The sequence below is a fragment of the Geotrypetes seraphini genome, chromosome 2 (genome assembly GCF_902459505.1).
Source record: "Geotrypetes seraphini chromosome 2, aGeoSer1.1, whole genome shotgun sequence".
Lineage (NCBI taxonomy): Eukaryota > Metazoa > Chordata > Amphibia > Gymnophiona > Dermophiidae > Geotrypetes > Geotrypetes seraphini.
Genome location: NC_047085.1, coordinates 318134743 through 318155882, shown reverse-complemented (window position 1 = coordinate 318155882; position 21140 = coordinate 318134743). Strand labels below are relative to the sequence as shown.

The 21140-nt window shown below is 44.2% G+C and overlaps 1 protein-coding gene, 1 non-coding gene and 1 pseudogene across 8 annotated transcripts in view; all 3 read right to left on the bottom strand.

The window, feature by feature from the left end:
* TCAIM (T cell activation inhibitor, mitochondrial) overlaps positions 1-21140 on the bottom strand; it is an 89294-nt gene that overhangs the window by 10058 nt on the left and 58096 nt on the right. The gene's annotated exons all lie outside the window — the stretch shown is intronic.
* LOC117356105 lies at positions 6063-6242 on the bottom strand (annotated as a pseudogene).
* On the bottom strand, positions 9977-10194 carry LOC117356104. Its single transcript, XR_004538546.1, has one exon. It is a non-coding gene; the product is annotated as a small nucleolar RNA U3 (small nucleolar RNA).

The window sequence follows — 21140 nt, the reverse complement described above, 5'->3', positions numbered from 1 at the left end:
CACTCACCATCTAGCAATTATTCATTTTACTTGCTAAGCTCCTCTTTAAGATGACCTCCCCTCCCCACCATGATAAGCAAGACCTGCACTCGGATGATATGAATGTCGTATAAAATACGCATACTCGCTCCTGATCCATCTTGCCATAGAGAGGACATAGACCTTACAGGGACTTATTGATCAGGGTTGGGGATCAGGCTGGGGAGTGGCTGAGAGTTTAGAATAGCTGGTTGGGCAACAGACAGAGAGATCCAAAGGTTCCTGAGTTCAAGTCCCCATTAAAAAAAAAATAACGGGAAAATATGATTGCGTGTATCATGTGGCTTATATACATTTAACTCTTGGCTCTAAAGGCTACACCCTCTTTGCTTCACAGTAGTAGATTACAGTGGAACCTCAGAATCCGAATGCCCCAAAACTCGAACGACTTGGAATCTGAACCTTTTTTTGTAGTAAATTTTGTCTTGGAATCCAAACTCTGCTTTGAAATTCGAACGCCCTGCACATTGTATATGTGTGTTTGTGCCCCAGAATCTGAATGCTGCTTTGGAATACTTGTTAATATTTTACCTTAAAATCCAGTGTATTTCCTGTTAAAATTTGAGTTTGTGGGACCCAGGAACAGATTAATCCAGTTTCTATTATTTTCAATGGGAAAAATTGTCTTGGAACTCAAACGGGGTTCTGGAATGGATTAAGTTCGGATTCCAAGGTATCACTGTATATGAATGCCACTTTCACACTATCATAGGGGCTTATTTCTTCCAATAGCAGGCCTAGAAACCTCACACCAGAGGTTTAAGACCCTATGGAAGACTCATTTATTTTGTGAAGCTTAAGGTCCTAATTTAGTTCTCTCACGATCCTAAGGCCTTTGGGTGTTTCAATATGAGATTGGGTTGTGCTGGGGACCTGGCAGATTTTGTCTTTCTTCACTTTTCCTGGATTTTATTGATTTGTATTGTACACCTATTGGATGATTTGCCCTTGAGCGGTATTTCAAATGAATTGAAACTTGAAACTCTACAGAATCAAAATGAAAATGATGTTTTGTTCAATTAATTTCTCATGTACAGTTTACAGATGGTTTTCAATTGTTGTTGCAATAAAGAGTTTTAAATATAAAGCCCTGACACCTTGCTGTTCATTTGAGTAAAAAACAAAAAGAAAAACTGTGAACTTGATGTTCCTTGGTCAGATGATTTATTAGAAATATAATCCACTCTTAATAACACTTTATTCCATATAAGCAAGTGCAATACGGACCTGACATGGTCTGAGTTTCGGCATAATTAAAAACCCTTCCTCAAGGACCCTTGAGGACCACTTGAAGAAAGCTTTTTATTACATTACATTACGTTACATTTGTGATTTCTATTCCGCCTGTGCCTTGCGGTTCTAAGCGGATTACAGTTAAAAGAGATCAGGACATTACCGAGAGAATTACATAACAACGCTTCGAGTAAATTACATGTTGTGGTATAGAAGTACAGTTATAAGATATCTGGATTTATCGATAAAATAACTTAACAGGGTTCAAGTAGTTACAGGGTACTGTGGGAAAAACAATCTAGGTAACTTAAGAAGGATACCTAACATTGAAGGAATTGGTTAAATGGGTACCTATGGGAGATGCTTATTTAAGAATAGGTTAAGTGGATATCTGTGGGAGATGCTTATTTAGGAGTCTGGATATTTTTGATATAAGAGGTTCGACGGTTTACTAATGTGTTATTTACTGGGGAGATTGCATGTGCGATTGGGGAGGGGAATAGTGGGTAAGGACGTGTTTTTTGAAAATAAATGTTTTGATTTCTTTTCGAAACACTTTGATGTCTGTTGTTTTGATCATCAGTTTGGTGATGGTGGGGTCAATTTTCGCTGCCTGTGTTGCTAGAAGGCTGTCGTAAAGTTTCTTAAGTCAGGTACCATTATGAGGGGGGAAGGTGAAAAGATTCTGAGTTCTTCTTGATCTGGGTAATTGGTAGTGGTGAAGGCGGTTGTTTAGGTAACTGGGGGCCATACCATGGGTTACTTTGAAAAGTAAGCAATAGAGTTTGAATTGTGTTCTTGCTTTTATCGGAAGCCAGTGAGAGTCTACATAGGCGGGGGTGACGTGGTCAAATTTGCTGAGCGAGTATATAAGTCTGATAGCTGTGTTCTGAATGGTCTGTAGTTGTTTTATCATAGTGTTTGGGCATGGTAGGTAGAGGCTGTTGCAATAATCTAAGGAGCTGAGTATGAGGGATTGTACAATGATCTTGAAGTGTTCTTTGGAAAATAATTTTCTTATTTTTCTTAGGTTTCGCATGGTGAAGAATGCTTTTTTTATGATTTTATGTATTTGTGTTTGCATTGTGCATCCTCTGTCTAGGTGTGTTCCCAGAATTTTGAGAGTATTCTGTATTGGATATTTGATTGTGTTTACATCTAGTTCTGTTAGGGATGGTTTTTGTTCCTTCTCTAGTAGCAGGAATTTGGTTTTCTCCGCATTCAGTTTTAACTTGTGGTTCCTCATCCATTTTTCTACAGTATCCATTGTTGTATTCAGGCGTTCTTTGGAGATGGGGTCTTGGATGTCGAAGGGGAGGAGGATGGTTATGCCATCCGCGTAGCTGAAGGATATAATGTTTAGGGCGTCTAGGGCAGTGCCTAGGGATGCTATGAAGAGGTTGAAAAGTATGGGCGATAGAGGGGATCCTTGTGGAACTCCACAGGGGTTTGTCCAAGAGTCGGATAAAAGATCATTAGACTTGACTCTGTATGATCTTGTTTTGAGGAATCCTTGGAACCAGTTGAGAACATTACCTGATATTCCTGTGGCATCTAGTGTCTGAAGTAGTATGGAATGGTCAACTAAGTCGAATGCTGCTGAGAGATCTAGTTGGATGATTAGAATCTTATTTCCTTTGCTGAGGTGCTGACGGGCTATGTCTAGTAGGGAAACCAGAAGTGTTTCGGTGCTGTGATTGGCTCTGAATCCGGATTGAGTAGGGTGTAGAATGTGGTGGTCTTCTAGGTAATTGGCGAGATATTGTGCTACTAGACCCTCTATGAGTTTGATATATAGAGGTATAGAAGCGATTGGTCTGTAATTTGTTGGGTTGTCTATTGGGCCTTTGGGGTCTTTTAGTATTGGGGTGATTAAGATTTCGCCAAGTTCCGGAGGGAACTGACCTTCCCTGAGGGTGGTTTGCAGCCATAGCGTGAGACAAGCCATGAATTTAGTGGACGCTGTGGCTAGTAGGTAAGGGGGACAATTGTTCAAATCACAAGAAGATTTGCTGTATTTTTTGTACAGTCGGTCAAGGTCTGACCATTGTGTCGTTGGGAAGTTGGTCCAGATCCTGTCTGCTGAAATGGCTTCATCTGTTGTGGGTTTTATTTGAATCTCTTCTATGATGTTTTGAGTATTGTTGAATGTGGTTCTAATTGTGATTATTTTATGTTTGAAGTGGTCAGCTAGTTGAGAAGCTGTTGGAGTCTGTGTTCCTTGGGTGGCGAGGAAGGGTTTGGTGTTGGTGAGGTTTTTTACAATGCTGAAAAGTGTTTTGGTGTCCGGTTTTTCGGTGCCTATTAGTTTGGAGTAGTAGTCTTTTCGTTTTTCCTTCAGTTTTGATTTTGTATTGCTTGATTTGAGATCTCCATTTTGTTTTAATGTGGTCCTGTTTCTGTTTTTTCCATGTCCTTTCTAGTTGTCTGCATTGCCTTTTTAGGTGTAGGAGTTCGGCGTCAAACCATTTGTCTGATGGTCTGCATATTTTGTTTCTTGTTTTTTGTGGTGCTAGTTTGTTCAAAGTGGATTCGCTTAAGGTGCGCCAGGTGTTTATGAATTCTTTGGGGTTGTTTAAGTCAATTGCTGGGTCTACTGTGTCCCAGAATGTGGTAGGTTCGATTTTCCGTCTGGACTTGAAGCTTGTTATGCTTGGAGTAGGTTTGATGTTATTAAGCTCCCAGTTGATGGTGAAGGTGTACTTGTAGTGGTCAGACCATAAGGTAGGAAGCCATGAGCCGTTGGTAATGTGGATATTTTGTGTGTTGAGGTTGGGGGATGTGTATGCAGCAATATCAAGTTGATGGCCCTTTTCATGCGTTGGTTCAGGATTGAGTATCTGATAAGAGAGGGTATTGAGGAATGAGAGGATATCCGCTACTTGTTTGGAGGTATGATCTTCTAAGTGGAGATTAATGTCTCCTAAGATCAGGTTGTGGGTGGAGGAGAGGGAGTTTTGGAAGATGAACTCTTCGATGTCTTGTTTGGAGATGTTCCATTTACCTGGTGTGACATAGCAGAGAAGGCAGTTCAGAGTTCCTGTGAGAGAGTTGTCCGAGAGTTGGCAGGCTAGGAGGTCTAGGTGAGGGGAGGAGTGCTTGGTTAGGACTTTAATGTTGAGATTGTTTTTTACAATAATTGCTAGACCTCCACCTCTTCTATGCCGAAACATGGACCGTGTTGGGTCCGTATTGCACTTGCTTGTATGGAATAAAGTGTTATTAAGAGTGGATTATATTTCTAATAAATCATCTGATCAAGGAACATCAAGTCCACAGTTTCTCTCCTTGTTTTGGATTTCCATTTGTTTCACTGTGGAACCACTGTGCATTTTTTCTTTTGATGGTCATTTGAGTAAGCCAGATACCAACATCCTGGGTCCCCCCCCTGACAATCTTTTGTTCCCCTTGGGTTCAGACAGTTGTATATGGATGGGAGGGGGACAAAACTGCATGGCTTGAAAGCGGGGAAGCAAGGTTAGCCATTCTCCTCCACAAACTCAATCCATATCCCTGGAAACTCCTGGAGGAGCAGCTAAAAGGGAGAATGGGCACCTGCATAATCCTGGACAATCCAGTACCTGGCCCCAGCCTCCCATCCAAAAGTAGTTGAAAGCCTACCGCTAAAGCTTGTTTGCACCTCCCCTCCCCTCTGGCTGCTGCTTGGCTATGAAACCTGTAAGAGGTCACTTTGTAAAGCAGACTGCACATACTGCACAGGTGTTATATGAGGAAAACTGGAGAACTCACCTCTTTCTAAATGAGAGATAAAAGAATCCCAGTAAATTCTGTACTTACATATTGTTTAGTATAAAAATCTAAATACTGTATAATTAACTAGTAGAAATACACAAGGAACATACATATACAAGTTTGGTGTGTATGAGAATCCTAAGCAGACTCCACTCATAATACAGGCAGTCCCTGTTTTATGTCGGACTCATACTTACAAATAGGGGTTCTATTCTACCTTCGGTGTCCCAATGTGCACCGTTCCCTCCCTCCCGAGTTCCAACGTTCCCCTCTCCCTCTTCCATTCTGTGCCTTCAGGGTGTTTACCTTCTGGCCAGCTCCCTCCTCCTTCCTGCCATGGGTGACAGCTCCTAAGTACGTCCCGCGGCCAAGCTGGAAGCCTTCTCTCTGAGGTTGGAGGGAGGCGCATACTTGAGGCACAGAATGGAGGGAAGGAGAGAGAGGGGCGCGTTGGGACTCCGGAGGGAAGGAGCACAAACTTTGGCCAAATGATGGAAGGAAGGAGGGAGGGGCATGAACTTGGGACACAGAATGGAGGGAAGGGAGCATGAGCTATAGAATGGAAGAAGTGAGGGAAAGGGATGTTCAGGTGAGGGAGGGAATAGAAAGGAGAATTGGGTGTCTGAGAGAAGGAAAGAGATGGTGCACATGGGGAGTTGAAGAAATAGGAGAATTGTTTGGCATAAGGAGGGAGAGAGAACTATTGGACATGGTGGTGGGAGAGGAGTGAGGTAGAGATGCATGGGGAAGAGAGATAGGGAGTAATGTTGGTTGTGGCAGTGGAGAGGGAACAGTGGGATGGATAGAAAGGGATGCAAGAGGGGCCTCAAGGAGGTGGAAAAGGTGGGAAAAATACTAGGATCCGAGTTACATACAAATTCAACTTAAGAATGGTTTAAAAAACAGAACCCGTTCTTAACCTAACAACTGCCTGTATACAAAGCATGTATATAAAATGGCAAGCTTATGAACATCTTTGCACTTTAATTTTCATATCTATGTAATCCATATCTATTGTTAATATATTTTAGAGACTAACCACTCAGCTTGTTTTTCTCCTCCTGCTCTTCCATAATGAAAAGAACAATCACCAAATATTGACAGTATTTCAGCTTATTTCATGCTCAGAAGAAAACACTTCAGCTCTTTGTACAGTATTTTGAAAGCTGCTTAGATTTAAGTAGGTAAAAAATATTTATATAAATAAATAAGGTTTTTCCTTTTATACACTTTGTCCAATAACAATCTATAAAAATATTGCCTAAAAATAGCTTTAAACTGTATTACTCCTCTCCTGTTCTCCAGCTGAAGCTAAGTACTATTAAAGTTACAGTGGGAAAGATTCAAACCATCTATCTTCTGAAAAATTGTACATTATGAAACAAATAAAAAATGTCCACAGAGAATATCTATAAGTGTTAACACTGTCATATTTGAACAGATTTTCATGACCTTCTACCAGTGTTTAAGCTGCTTAATTCAGCCACACCTTCTACTTAGCATATGACACTAAGAGCAGCCAAATAGAGCTCACTGAAGCATTGAAGCTCCTCTGCTCCTCCCCTCTTATACTCTGCCCTGGCTGCTGCTTGGGTTGTGAAACCTGTAGGAGAGATTGCTGTAAAGAGGTTTTTGCATATTGAGCAAGCATTACATGAAGAAAACTGAAGAACCCAGTCTCTCTAAAGGAGAGGTAAAAGAAAATCCCAATAAATTATGTGTTTGAATGTTATTCAGTATAAAAATATAAATGTATTTTCCTGATAAATATCTACTGACATGCCACAAGTTGAGTGTTCCTCTGGTGCTGTACTTTATAAATGAGTCTATAGATGAATATGACAATGTGAACTAGGTCTTCTCCCCCAATTAAGCTATATGTATTCTTCATTTTTCCTTCTGATCCAGGAGGAGGTAAGTTGGGGCCACTAGAACAAATCTTAATTCAGTATTCAGGTTTACTCTCCACTCTGCAAGGAGATTAGCCTGCAGTAGAGCACACAGACTTTGTAGATGCCAAATCTGTATCGGTGTTTCCCAACTATTTTGCACTCCTGGACTGGCAGATTAGCGGAGAAACTCTTTGGGGACCCAGGAGGTGGTAACAAAAAGCAGCAGATTTTGCCCCCCCCTCCCCAACACAGCTGTTCGACCCCTCCTTACTCAACTTAAAACCAATCATTAAATAACAAAACCTGAGCTGGTGGAGATCCCAAGCCCTGCCAGCTGAAAACCTCCTCTCCCCCATGGTCGAAGAAAGCAGCGGAGAACCTGGCAAAGGGAGATATAGCCTTGGGGAAACCGTTTGGTGAAAATGTTGGCTATGCAATCCCTGAATTGATGACCACTAAAAAGATAAGTCACAAGTGACTTTAATGGAACCCTAAGTTATTCTAATTATTTTTATATATGGTAAAACACATTTAGAAAGAGCAAAGCTTTTATAATATGCCCCGATGAGGAGACACTTAAAACCTAAGACAATGAAAGGTTATGAGTCTCAGGTAATGTTTCGGAGGGTCATTAAAAGCAAGCTGATTTAACAACAAGAAATTTGAATGAGAACAGCAAGTGGAACAGGAAAATACTGATCCACCAACATAGACTGACCAAGAATCAACACTGTCACATTTGAGCATCACTTCACAACCTGTTACCAGTGTTTAAACTGCTGAACACAGCCATGCCGTCTACTTAGCATGTGACTAAGAGTAGCCAAAGAAGAGCTCAATAAGGTGCTAAAGTTTTTTACCCTTCCCCTCCCATATTCTGCTCTGGTAGCTGCTTAGCTGTGAAATCTTTAAAATAATGCATGTCATACAGCAGACTGCACAAACTGATCAGGCATAAGAAAAACTCTTATTTAAATAAGATGTAAGAGATCCGCGGCTTCGTCCTTTGGTGTCCAGGTATCCGATATTTGCCCCGGCTCGCCGAGCCTGGAAGTGGGTTTGCAAGGTTGCTAAATTGTCTTCTGAGGTTTCCTTATACTTACGTATCCAGGGCAATGGAGCCTTTCAACCTGGACTACAAAATACCACCTTCCAGAGGTGGGGAGTGCAAGGCCTTCAATATCTACTGCACTTATTCTCGGAGGAGGGGAGACTGGCAACTTTTGCTGACTTACGTCGGACCTTTTCTTTACAACCTACGGACTTCTTTGCATATTACCAAATCCGACATTATGTTCAGTCTCTTCCGGCACACCATCTTGAGGAAGACAGCAGGGAGGCACTTTCCGAACTCTTTAGCCTATCTGCACAACAGCAGATTCCGCTTCGATTTCATATAGTGGGGATCCGGGATGGTCATTTTGGCCCCAATTTGAACATTTTAGCAGAAACCTGGGCTGAGGACTTGCACTGCACGCTAACGGCTCAACAGCTACAGAGGACACTGAAGAACATTCAGAGGGTGTCTCCTAATATTACCCACTGGGAAATGCAGTTGAAAATTGTTCTGCGACTTTATATCCCGCCGGAACGGGCGGCCCGGATGGGGATAACTACAACTCACTCTTACCCGAAGTGTGCCCAAGCTCACGCCTCATTGTGGGCATATGCTCTGGACTTGCCCCAAAATTCAACAGTTCTGGCGACATTTAGGGCACTATATTACGCAGCTTTGGAAAAGGCGTTGGCTTCCACAACCGAGAGCTTTATTCGGACATTACAATATAGCCGCGCCCAAACCTAAGGGAATGTCAGCTTTTGTCACTCGAGTGATTTTGATGGGGAAGAAAGTAATTCTTATTAACTGTCTGTCCCGAGATCCACCTTCCTACGCACAATGGAGAGCGTTGATGCTTGTTCATGCGACGCTGGAGCGCAGACTGGTGGGAGATTTGGATCGTGGACCAGGCCGCAAATTTTGTCAGACCTGGGAGTGTTTCTGGCAGGACCTCACACCGTATGCTCGCAGTAGACTCTTGAATTGTTAGGACTTTCTTTACCTCTGTTTTGATAGCAGCATTGGACTCTTTTTGGGGGGGGGAGGGAGGGGAGGGAGGGGAGGGTGTGAGTTTGCACTGTTGTTATTTGGACATGTATGCCACTGATATTTGTATGTTTTCGTTGGAATAATAAAAAACATTTGAACATAAATAAGATGTAAGAGAAAATCTCACTATACTGTATTATGTGCTTGGATACTACTTGATATATATTTAACTGATAAAGCTATACAATAAACACATATTCCACAACATAGGGAGCATATTTACAATTACCATCATAATTGTACAGTACTCTGTATGCCTTTCAGCACTATATAAGTGATAAGTAGTAATAATAAACAAATAACAATATTTTTTAAATATTTTAGCTTTCACATAGGGCTAGATTCACTAAGCCCACCTTACCTTGCCGGTCTGTGTCCGGGCTCCCTATTCATAACGCGTCCTTGTGCTACATAGGCCAATCAGAGGCACGCCCCCAATCAACTACGCGGATCGCAGAAGAGCGATCTTGACGCATGCACAGACCATCTTCTTTGCTTGTAGATGGTCTATGCATGCGTCTAAGATCCCTCTGAACCACAACTTTTTTTTTTTAAACTTTTTTGTAGCCCAGTGAGCCCGTGGTTTTAACCCGCTTTAAACTCATGGGTTAAAACCATAGGATCACAGTGCGGGGAAGGGCAGGTGAGATTTGGGGTGGCAGGCAGGGGACGAGCAGGGTAGCGATTCAGAAGAGAGCAGGCAGGAAAGATCAGGGCAGAGCAGGCAGGAGAAATCCAGGGAAGAGCATCAGGGCAGCAGGCAGGAGAGATTCGTTTGCGACTGGTCTACAGCAGTCGCTTCTTGGGTTGATTGGCCATCCCAGTTGGTTTCAAAAATTTCTTTGATTATGGTACATGGTGAATCTAGCCCATAGAAGCTTGAAAGCATTTCTGCAATTAAACTTTTACAGCCATAAAACTAATATCTATTGTTAACATTCTTTATAGATTAACCACTCAGATTGTGTTTTCTTTCTTCTGCTCTTTTCTAAAAGAAGCAGGAACAATCATCAAATGCTGGCAGCAGTTGCATAACTACAACACTATCAGCTTGTTTCATACTCAGAAGAAAACACTTCAGCTCTTCCTTGTGGTTAAGCAAGACCAAACACTTTCATACACATTACTCCAGTTATAAACTATAGAAATGATCCCTGAAAGTATAGTCTTAACTAATCAACGTCCCTCTCCTGCTCTCCAACTGAAGTTTAGTACTATTAAAGTTACAGTGAGAAAGATTTAAGTCAGCTATCTACTAAAAAAATGTACAATATGAAACAAATAAAAAATGTCTACAAAGGATATAGACAAATAATGTTAACACTGTCACATTTGAACAGGTTTTCATGACCTTTTACCAGTGTTTAAGCTGCTTAATTCAGCCACACCTTTCACTAAGCATATGACACTAAGAACAGCCAAACAGAGCTCATTGAAGAAAAGAAGTTCCTCTGCCCCTACCCTCTCATACATACTCTGCTCCTCTGGCTGCTGCTTGGGATGTGAAACCTGTAGGAGAGATTGCTGAATGCTGTAAACAGGTTTTTACTATGAGTTAGGCTGTTTTGCCACTGTTGCTTCTCCTTTAGAGAAGCAGCAGCAGTGACTGTGGTGGCCATGGGAGGTGGGAAGGGAAAAGCTGCTCTTGGTGGATGGCACAAGAAGCAGCAGCAGCAGCGGGTGTCAGGTGGGGAAGAGACAGGAGGGAGATCTGATAAAAGGGGGAGGTGAGAGAGAGGAAGATACTGGACAGAGAGAGGGGGGCTGATGTTATACTGAAGGGTAGGAGACACTAAGAGATATTGATAGAAAGGGAGAGAGAGGGCAGATGCTTTATAGAAGGGGATGGGGGCAGGGCTGGCGTTAGGGGATAGAGAGTTGCGCGGGGACAGAAATCCCACCCGTCCCCGCCAAAATCCCACCCGTCCCCACCCCTCCCCGTGAGGAATCCCTCCGTCCCCACCCGTCCCTGTGAGGAATCCCTCCGTCCCCACCCGTCCCCGCGAGGAATCCCCTCCGTCCCCACCCGTCCCCGCGAGGAATCCCCTCCGTCCCCACCCGTCCCCGCGAGGAATCCCCTCCGTCACCATCCTTCCCTATAAACTTCAGAAATAGTTATTTTATTTAATTATGCTACTGAATTAAAGGCTCTGATAGAGACCCATTTACAAATAAGCAAAGAGACTTTATTAATTTGGAAATATTAATTGGGAAGAATACATACTTTGTAAATGGGTTTCTACCAGAACCTCTAATGTAAATATAAAATATAAATACTCAGCTGATGAGAACCCACAAACTGTCAGCTGAGGACTTCTTTTGTAGTTGGCCTGGGGTCCCTTTTGCCAAGCTTGGCAGGCAGCAGTAGCGTCCCTGAGTCACAGATGCTGGCACCTCGGTGGCTCATGGATGCTGCCAGCGACTGCTGCGTTTGGTGGAGGGGAGTTCTGACCATCTCTAGAGGAGGTCCTCTGCTGGCGGTGCTTGGGGATCCCCACCAGTCACAGCAAGGGCCAACAAGTACTTCAACACTGTAGAAATAAAACCAGAAATGCATTTCCTTTTCTTTTGAACACAAAACAAAGATATCTGCCATATACATTTCCCAAGGCAGATGACTCTATGCAATGTCACCTCGGTAACAAAATACAAAAATAGACAAATACACCCCCTCCCTTTTTACTAAACCACAATAGTAGGTTTTAGCACAGGGAGTTACGCTGAATGCCTCGCGCTGCTCTCAATGCTCATAGGCTCCCTGTGCTAAAAAACGATATTGCGGTTTAGTAAAAGGGAGCCATAGTGCAAAGTATAGACAGCAGATATAAATTCTCAAAACAGACACATTTTGATCACTAAATTGAAAATAAAATCATTTTTCCTTTCTTTGCTGTTTGGTGATTTCATGAGTCTCTGGTTGCACTTTCTTCTTCTGACTGTGCATCCAATCTTTCTTCCTTTCTTTCAGCCTCCTGTATGTTTCCTCTCCTCCAGACCTCATTCTCTCCCCCAACTTTTTCTTTCTGTCTCCCTGTTCCCCCTTCTTTCTGTCTCTCTGTCTGCCCCCTTTCTTTCTTTCTCCGTGCCCTCCCCCAAGCCACTCGTTTTGCTGCCACCGCCATCGGGGAATAGCCCCCAAGCCACCGCTGTCCCAAGCTTTCCCTGCAGAAGCATCGCGCTGACCAGCATTCCGCTCCCAGACGTCAATTCTTACGTAGGAGAGGAAGTTCCGGGCCAACAAGGCATTTCTCCTCATTTCATCCAGCCTGAGCCCCATCTCTCCTTGATCCAGCATTTCCCTTCTGTGTCTGTCAGAATTACCATTCCACCTATTTTCCAGCATCACCCTTCTTTGTGTCCATCTCACCTATATCCCTATCTCACCACTTTTTCAGAATCTTCATTTGTCTCTGTCCTTGTCTTTACCCCATATTCACCATTTGCCCTTTCAATGTCTTTATCTCCCCCCCACACACACACACTTTTTCAGCATTACTTCTATGTCTCTATTTCACCTCCTCTTCATGTCCCCTCTGTATCTCTATCCTTATTCAGTAGGTCCTGCTTACCCTTTCTCTTCTTTGTGTCACTATCTTCATTTTCAGCTTTCCCCCCTTTTCCTTTGTTACTGCACCCTGTAGCCAGAATCTTTCCACCCTCTCTCCACTCCGGCCCAGCCCAGTATGAAATATTTCCTTTTGTTTCCCTCCCCTCTCTCTTTCTCTCTCTCTTCTTCTCCCTCACCCACGAGTCCTGCATCTGGCCCTCTCCCTTCTACCTGCACCTGGCAACACCCCCTGCTCCGCGGCTCTCTTCAGCAACTCGTCAGCAGCGGTGATCAAGACAAGCTGCTGACATCGAGGCCTTCCCTCTACGAGTCCCGCCTTTGTGGAAAAAGGAAGTTGAAACAAGCGGGACTCACAGAGGGTAGGCCCCGACGTCAGAAGCTTGTGTCGATCGCTGCTGCTGAGTTGCCGAAGAGAGCCGCGGAGCAGGGGTTGTGGCCGGAAGCAGGTAGAAGGGAGAGGGAGATAAGAAGGCTGTAGAAGCTCCGGAGCATGACACCGAACCCGGCCAGGATGATTTCTTTTTCAGGCTGCTGCTGCAGCTGCCACCCCCCACCCGAAATGACAAAAAACAGCCTAATGCCCGCGTAGGGAAATAGCCATGCTGAGCAGTGAGCTCAGCACGTACACAGATGAAAGCCTTGCTTGCTGATTGGTCCGGCGGCACGGCCCCGCCCCGCCGTGCCACCGGACCAATCAGCAAGCAAGGCTTTCATCTGTGTACGTGCTGAGCTCACTGCTCAGCATGGCTATTTTCCGCCGCGACGCCAGACTTGTAAGTTGCATGCCTGCATCGCCAGAATTTAGGTAGGCTGTTTTCATCCCCGTGGGAGTCCCGTGGGCCAGGGGGCGTCCCCGTGGGAGTCCCGTGGGTCAGGGGAGCATCCCTGTGGGAGTCCCGTGGGCCAGGGGGCATCCCTGTGGGAGTCCCGTGGGCCTGGGGGGGAACCCGCGGGATCCCCGCGATCCCCGTTCCCATGCAGACCTCTATTAGGGGAGCAGCGCAGAGCATTCAGCGCACCAGCCTGTACTAAAAACCGCTTTTGCGGTTTTGTAAAAAGGGGGAGAAGAGTGTATGCAGAGTCCATCTTTTTGGTGGTTCAATTTAACTTTTGTCTACATATTTATATTTTTAATTTCTGATTATTTATTCCATACTGGGAGAGGGTGTTTTTGTGTGTACGAAAGACATGGTTTTCTGTTAGCATTGACAGGATCGATCTACAGTATACTAATCTGGCTTATTTGGTTGGGTGTATTGATGTTCTAGTGTAAGATGCTTTCTTTTCCTAGGTACACTCTTGTTGTGCGACTTGTGGATTATTACTAAATCATGTTTTTCATATAGAGGAGGGGATGTTAAAAAATTATTGTCTCATTGGAGAAATCTGATAAAGAGGCAGCAGAACCAAGTACTTTGATTATATCAGTAGCTCTCTCTATTGATAAAGTTTGGTTATTAAAACTATTCTTTAAAAATAGGCAGAAAGAATTTATGGGCTTCAGAATACAGATATTCCCTGATTTATCACGGGAGACCCAAAAGCGTCGCCGTGAATTTCTTATGTTGAAGCCAGGTGTTATGTCTTTAGGTGCTACTTTTTACTTGCGACATCCTTGTAAGTGTATAGTTCATCACCGTACAGTTAAAAATTTCTTTGAGCCTATTCAATTAACTTCTTTCTTGGCGCTTTCCCGTTTGCAGGCAGAAAAAATCTTAGGCCCTGAGATTATAGATTAATCCCTGCAACCAGCTCTATAGCCTTTTTATGTATAAGAATGTACATTATATTCAATTCTTTTATTTTTTGTTCTCGCTAAGAAATACCTTGGATTCCACAATTTGAGGACTTGAGCATATTAGATATAAATTATTTTAATGTTATTGTATTAAGTTCTTGTTGTATCTAGAATTGCTAATCTTGCTTTCTGTACAAGTTTATTCTTGGATGTTTGATTTGAAAATCAATAAATATATTAAATATAAAAAAAAATTATTGTCTTTGGGTGTCATATATGCTAAGTATGCCACTGGTGGAATATGTTAGCTTTGGGATGTGTGCATCATAGATCTTTGTATTGTGTCTAGTGGCTAACCAGACAGCTGATATGGGAGTGAAGGTAGGGAGTGGCCTTGAACCCAAAGTGGATGGGCACTAAATTTTCTTCCTACCATGCCCCCATGCCCAGGGCAGGATTAATTTGTCGAGGGCCCCTAGGCACACAAGTATACTGGGCCCCCTAGCTCTGCCCCGCCTTTGCCCCACCCTGCTCAGTCCCTGCCCCGCCCATGCTCCACCCCGCCTCCATTTACTTACCTGTTTTCTTATTTACTTCTTTATTTCCACTTGTATTTCTTTTTTTTCTTTTATTATAAAATTCAAAACAAACAACAAAGATTACCATACCAGTGCCAATGCACAGTTTTAGTTCTATGCAAGTCCCAAACATCTCTGAACAAATCCCACCTTCTTTCCCACCTACTTGCCCAGGACTTTAACTCTAAACCCTTTCCATACGTATATAAAAGTGTTCAAATGCATAAGTCTATATTAATAACCAAGTTTGCAACTCCTCTCAACTGCCTCACTCTATGTCGTCCAACTTTAACCCATATGCATGTATAAACAACCAAAACTGTATCTCCTCTGGTGTGTTCCACATGTATGTTAATTTGTAAAAAAAAACAAACAAGGCAAGCGGTCCAGCAAAGAATCCAATGTGGAACAAAAGAAGATCGACAGACAATAAGGAGATTCAAATCAGGTTTATTCAAGGTGCTCCCAGGAACCATGCCTGATGCATTTTGCCAAACCAGGCTGGTCAATGCTAACAGAAAACCATGTTTTTCATACACACAGGACACAGACCCCCCCCCCCCCCATTTTTTACAAAAGCACGGAAGAAGTTTTTAGCACTGGCTGGCGGGCTGAATGTTCTGCGCTGTTCTGACGATCAACGGATCAGTGCAGAGCATTCAGCATGCTGGCTTGTTTTACAAACCGAAGGAACGGTACAGTTTAGGGGTGAAGAAACAGTGGTGCATATCCCCCAATACTGAACAAAATATAAAGATAGCAGATGTAAATTTGAAAAAAGAGAAATAACAAATCACTTTACAAATTAACAAATAAAACAAAAAATGGAAAATAAGATAATACTGTTTTATTGGACTAATACATTTTTTAAATTAGCTTTCAGAGGTCAAACTCTCTTTCCTTAGGTCAGTAAAGTATACTGCTGTTATAGTATTCTGTTCTGACCTGAGGAAGAAGAATTTGGTCTCTGAAAGTTAGGACTCCTTTTATGAAGCTGTGGTAGTGGTTTAACGCGCATAATAGCGCACGCTAAACTGCCGGCTGCGCTAGCTGCTACCGCCTCCTCTTGAGCAGGCGGTAGTTTTTTTGGCTAGCGCGGGGGTTAGCACGTGATGAAAAGTCGCGCGCGCTGAAGGCGATACCATGGCTTCGTAAAGGGAGCCCTTAGTCAAATGTATTAAAATTGGTCCAATAAAAGGATCACCATTTCTATTTCTAAACACTTATCAACACAGCTCCAATACCACTTTATCCTGAAGCAAAAAATATTTAAAAAATATATATTTTTTTCTACTTTTCTCTTGTGGTTTCTGCTTTCCTCATCTTCTTGTCATTCTCTTCCTTCCAGAAAATATCTACCTCCCTCTGCCATCTCTCCTCCTGCTCCCCCCCCCCCATTGGTCTGGCATCCATCATCTTCCCTCTCTCTTCTTCCATCTCTCCTCTCCCCCCTGTGGTTTTTAGCATCTCTCTCTTCTCATTTCCTTCATTCAACCCCTCTTTTTGTCTTTTACCTCCTTCATTGGATCCTGAGCCAGCAGTCACATGAATGAACGAAAAGCAACAATAATACAAAACACAGCACACTGGAAGTCGTAAAAATGGATCCAGCTGAACACCCTTGCATTAGGGAAAACTAGCAGGAGAAGCTGAACGGTACAACACAATGCAAAGGAAAACAACCCCACCTCCCCTGCCACAAACAAAACGTCACCAATTTTTGCGAACACCACTTAAAATGTGACTCACCTCAGCCAGCAGCACGCATAAGAGAATGATGCTGCGCGCAAGCCAGGAAGACCTGCTCAACCACGCCCCCTCATATATAACAGCAAGAGCCTCAAAGAAAGGGGCGGGACATGAGCTGGGAGGTTGGGTCTGATGGAAAGATGGCCCGTGTTGTAACTCGTAAACCCAAGAGCTGAGATAGTCAATGAGCTTTTAGTTTCCTTAATTGCATAGCCATTGTACTATACTGGTGCACTGATTCAGCTTCAGCAGCGGCAAGTGAGAGAGAGAGAGAGCAGTCACAGGCCCAGTGTTGCCGATCAAGGGGGGGCCCGGTGTTGCCGATCGAGGACGGGTCTGGTGTTGTTGATTGAGGGGGGACCTGGTGTTGACGATCAATGCTGGGTGGGGGCCTGTCGCTGTTAAAAAAATTTTTTTTTCAGTGTTCTCCTTCAGCGGGCCCCCTTGACCATTTCGGGCCCTAGGCACGTGCCTACTGGGCCTATTGGTTAATTCGGCTCTGCCCATGCCTCCTACCCAAATGAAAATATAAATACAGTCAAACCTCAGTTTGCGAGTAACGCGGTTTGTGAGTGTTTTGCAAGATGAGCAAAACATTCTCACAAATCTTGCCTCGCAAACCGAGCGTTGACTTGATATGCAAGCCCCCATCCCTGAGAACCGGCATCACCCCGCAAGAACCGGCATCGCCCCTCCCTCCGCCCACACCCATACCGCGATCGGGCACCAGCACGCAGCACCAACCCACAGGAAGTGCCGGTGCCAAAAGAGCCTGCTGCTGAACTCGGGCCTTGAGCATCTCTGTGCATGCTCAAGGCCTTCTGGCTCTCACTCTCTCCAAGATTCTAATGAGATTCTCGGTTTCTCTGAGAATCTCATTAGAATCTCAGAGAGAGTGGGAGCCAGAAGACCTTGAGCATGTGCAGATGCTCAAGGCTTAGCAGAGATCAGCAACAGGCGGCAGGCTCTTTCGGCACCGGCACATCCTGTAGGTTGGTGCTGCCTGCTGGTGCCTGATCGCGGTAAGGATTTGGGCAGGCGGACGGGCAAAGGGGTGATGCCGGTTCTTGGGGGCGATGCTGGTTCTCGGGGGTGGGCGAAGCTGGTTCCCGGGGGTGGGGTGGAAGCACGCCAGTGGCCTTGGGGGTGGGGGGGTGTCTTTTTGGGATGGGGTGGGGTGGAAGCACAATGGGGGTTCTTTTTGGGATATGGAACGAATCATCCGAGTTTCCCTTTTGACATACGAGCACTTTGGGTTACAAGCATGCTTCTTGAACTAATTATGCTCGCAAACCAAGGTTCCATTGTACCTAAGTTGGTGGGTTTCCCAAAGTCCTGCCAGCTGAAGACCTCTTCTTCTAGTCTGGTGGCCAAAATTCTTCAAGCTTTGCAGCTAGTGGCAGCTCAGAGACATTGCTGCTAGCTGTTAAGCTTGGAGATTTCTGGCAAGGTTTTGGGATCTCCACCATCCCAGGCCCAGGTCCACCAAAAATTAGGCACCTCCCATAGCAAGGGAAGTGACTAATTTTTGGTGGACCTGGGCCTGGGATCCTTTTGTGTTCAGTACAGAAAGAAGTGCATATCTGTTTTTATTTCTCCAGTGTTTTAATACTTGCTGCGTTTAATTTCTTGGGGTTCCCAGTTCAATTTCTATTTCTATTTGTGATCTCTTGTTCTGTATTTGGTAAAGGTCTGTCTGTGTTTTGTGTGTGAATAAGTCATTTAAATTTGTTTTATGTCCTCAATGTCCTAAATGTTCTCAAGCAAATGCATCATTGGGATATATGTTTTGGTTCTGCCTTTGTATTCTTCAGTTCTGTCACCGCTTGGGATCTTATATTACCTCTCTCTGGGGCCGGCAGTGGTCCCCGACCCCCAGAGCATTATTTGGATTTTATGATGTTGTTTCTCCTAAATCTAAAGGCCTTTCAGCTTTCTTGGCTCGAACAATGTTGCTTGGAAAGAAGGCTGGCTAGTGATGACCCAACTTATAGTCAATGGAGATCATTGATAATCATACATGCTTCCTTGGAACGTAGACGTTTTACTGATCTCGACACTGGACCAGGCCGATGATTTACTGTGATTTGGGAGCGATTTTGGCTGACCCTTACTCCTATGGCCTGGAGTAGACTCTTGAATTCATAATTGGTTTGTATGTTGACCTCTTGTGCTCAGGGATTTTCTATGTTTGGGTTTCTGTTGGGGGGAAGGAGGGTTGGGAGGGATGATTTGGTATTAGTGCACATATGTAAGTATCCTGCTCTGTTTTTGCTATGGTTGGTTTTTTTTCCATGCACGTTGAAAATGAATAAACATAAATTTGTTTTATGTGTGGTAGTAATGGGAGGTGGGGATATTAGGGGGAGGGTGCAGAGAGGAGAGGGGATCAGGGGCCCCCCTCCTTAATTTCTGCCCTGGGCCCCAGAATGTCTAAAACTGGCCCTGGATGGGGAAGACAGAGGGGAGATACCGGATGGAAGAGGGAAGAGAAAGGGTAGTTGGTGTGGGGAAGATACAAAGGTGGGAGATGATGGATGAAAATGAGGGGAAGAGACAAGAGAGGTGGCCAGCACTAGATAGAAACATAGAAACATAGAAATAGACGGCAGATAAGGGCCCACGGCCCATCTAGTCTGCCCACCTTAATGTCCCTCCCCTACCTTTGCCCTGTGAAGAGATCCCATGTGCCGATCCCATTTGGCCTTAAAATCAGGCACGCTGCTGGCCTCAATCACCTGTAGTGGAAGACTATTCCAGCGATCAACCACTCTTTCAGTGAAAAAGAATTTCCTGGTGTCACCTCGTAGTTTCCCGCCCCTGATTTTCAACGGATGCCCTCTTGTTGTCGTGGGACCCTTGAAAAAGAAGATATCTTCCTCCGCCTCGATGCGGCCCGTAAGATACTTGAACGTCTCGATCATGTCCCCCCTCTCTCTGCGCTCCTCGAGCGAGTATAGCTGTAATTTGTCAAGCCGTTTTTCGTATGGTAGATCCTTGAGTCCCGAGACCATCTGGGTGGCCATTCTTTGCACCGACTCCAGTCTCAGCACATCCTTGCGATAATGCGGCCTCCAGAATTGCACACAGTATTCCAGGTGGGGCCTCACCATGGATCTATACAATGGCATAATGACTTCCGCCTTACGACTGACGAAACCCCTTCGTATGCAGCCCATGATTTGTCTTGCCTTGGATGAAGCCTGCTCCACTTGATTGGCAGACTTCATGTCCTCACTGACGCCCCCAAGTCTCGTTCTGCTACCGTTTTTGCTAGGATCTCGCCATTAAGGGTATAAGACTTGCATGGATTCTGGCTGCCCAGGTGCATAACTTTGCATTTTTTGGCATTGAAGCTGAGTTGCCATGTCCTAGACCATCGCTCCAGTAGGAGTAGGTCGTGCATCATGTTGTCGGGCACTGAATCTTCGTCTGTTGTGCATTTGCCCACTACATTACTCAGTTTGGCGTCATCGGCGAATAATGTTATTTTACCTCGAAGCCCTTCTGCCAAGTCTCTTATAAAGATGTTGAATAGGATTGGGCCCAAGACTGAGCCCTGTGGTACTCCACTAATCACCTCCGTCATTTCGGAGGGGGTGCCGTTCACCACCACCCTTTGGAGCCTACCTCCAAGCCAGCTCCCAACCCATTTCGTCAATGTGTTACCTAATCCTATAGAACTCATCTTGCTCAGTAACCTGCGGTGTGGTACGCTATCGAATGCTTTGCTAAAGTCCAGGTACACGATGTCCAGGGACTCCCCAATATCCAGCTTCCCCGTTACCCAGTCAAAGAAGCTGATCAGGTTGGATTGGCAGGATCTCCCCTTAGTAAATCCATGTTGTCGGGGATCCCGTAGATTCTCTTCATCCAGGATCTTATCTAATTGGTGTTTGATTAGAGTTTCCATTAGTTTGCTCACTAATGGAAGGGGAGAGAGAGAGGGGGGGAAAGCTATATAGATGGAGGGGGACAGAGGCTTGGATGGAAGAGAGGATAGACAGGAGGGAGATGTGATGAAAGGGGGGAGGAGGTGAAGGGAATGGAAAGGAGTAGGGTTGCTAGATTTCCTGTATTTAAAAATAGAAAGAAAAAAAAGAGGACATCTGGTCCCACCCCATTCCACTCCAATTGCTCTCCCAGTATCTGTCTTTTTTTTAACCATAACCGCTATTTTTTTGGCAACATAGGTCAAATTGTCACATCAATAAAGTTATTTGAAACTGTTTGTTCCTTTTCCAGTGTCAGTCTGCTGCACTTGCCTTTCTCATTGGCAGCTACTAGGTTACAGAAGCTCCCTCCTCCTCTGTATTCTATTTTTATTTGTGGAAATAAGGGTCAAACAAATTGCAAGTGCTACTTTTCACTGGATTAACTTAATATATTTGTGACAAGCTTCTGAATGTTATCCTTTCTTCATTATAAAACTATGGAAAAGTAATAAAAAATAAGAAACTGAAAAGTGTCCGTTATATAGTTT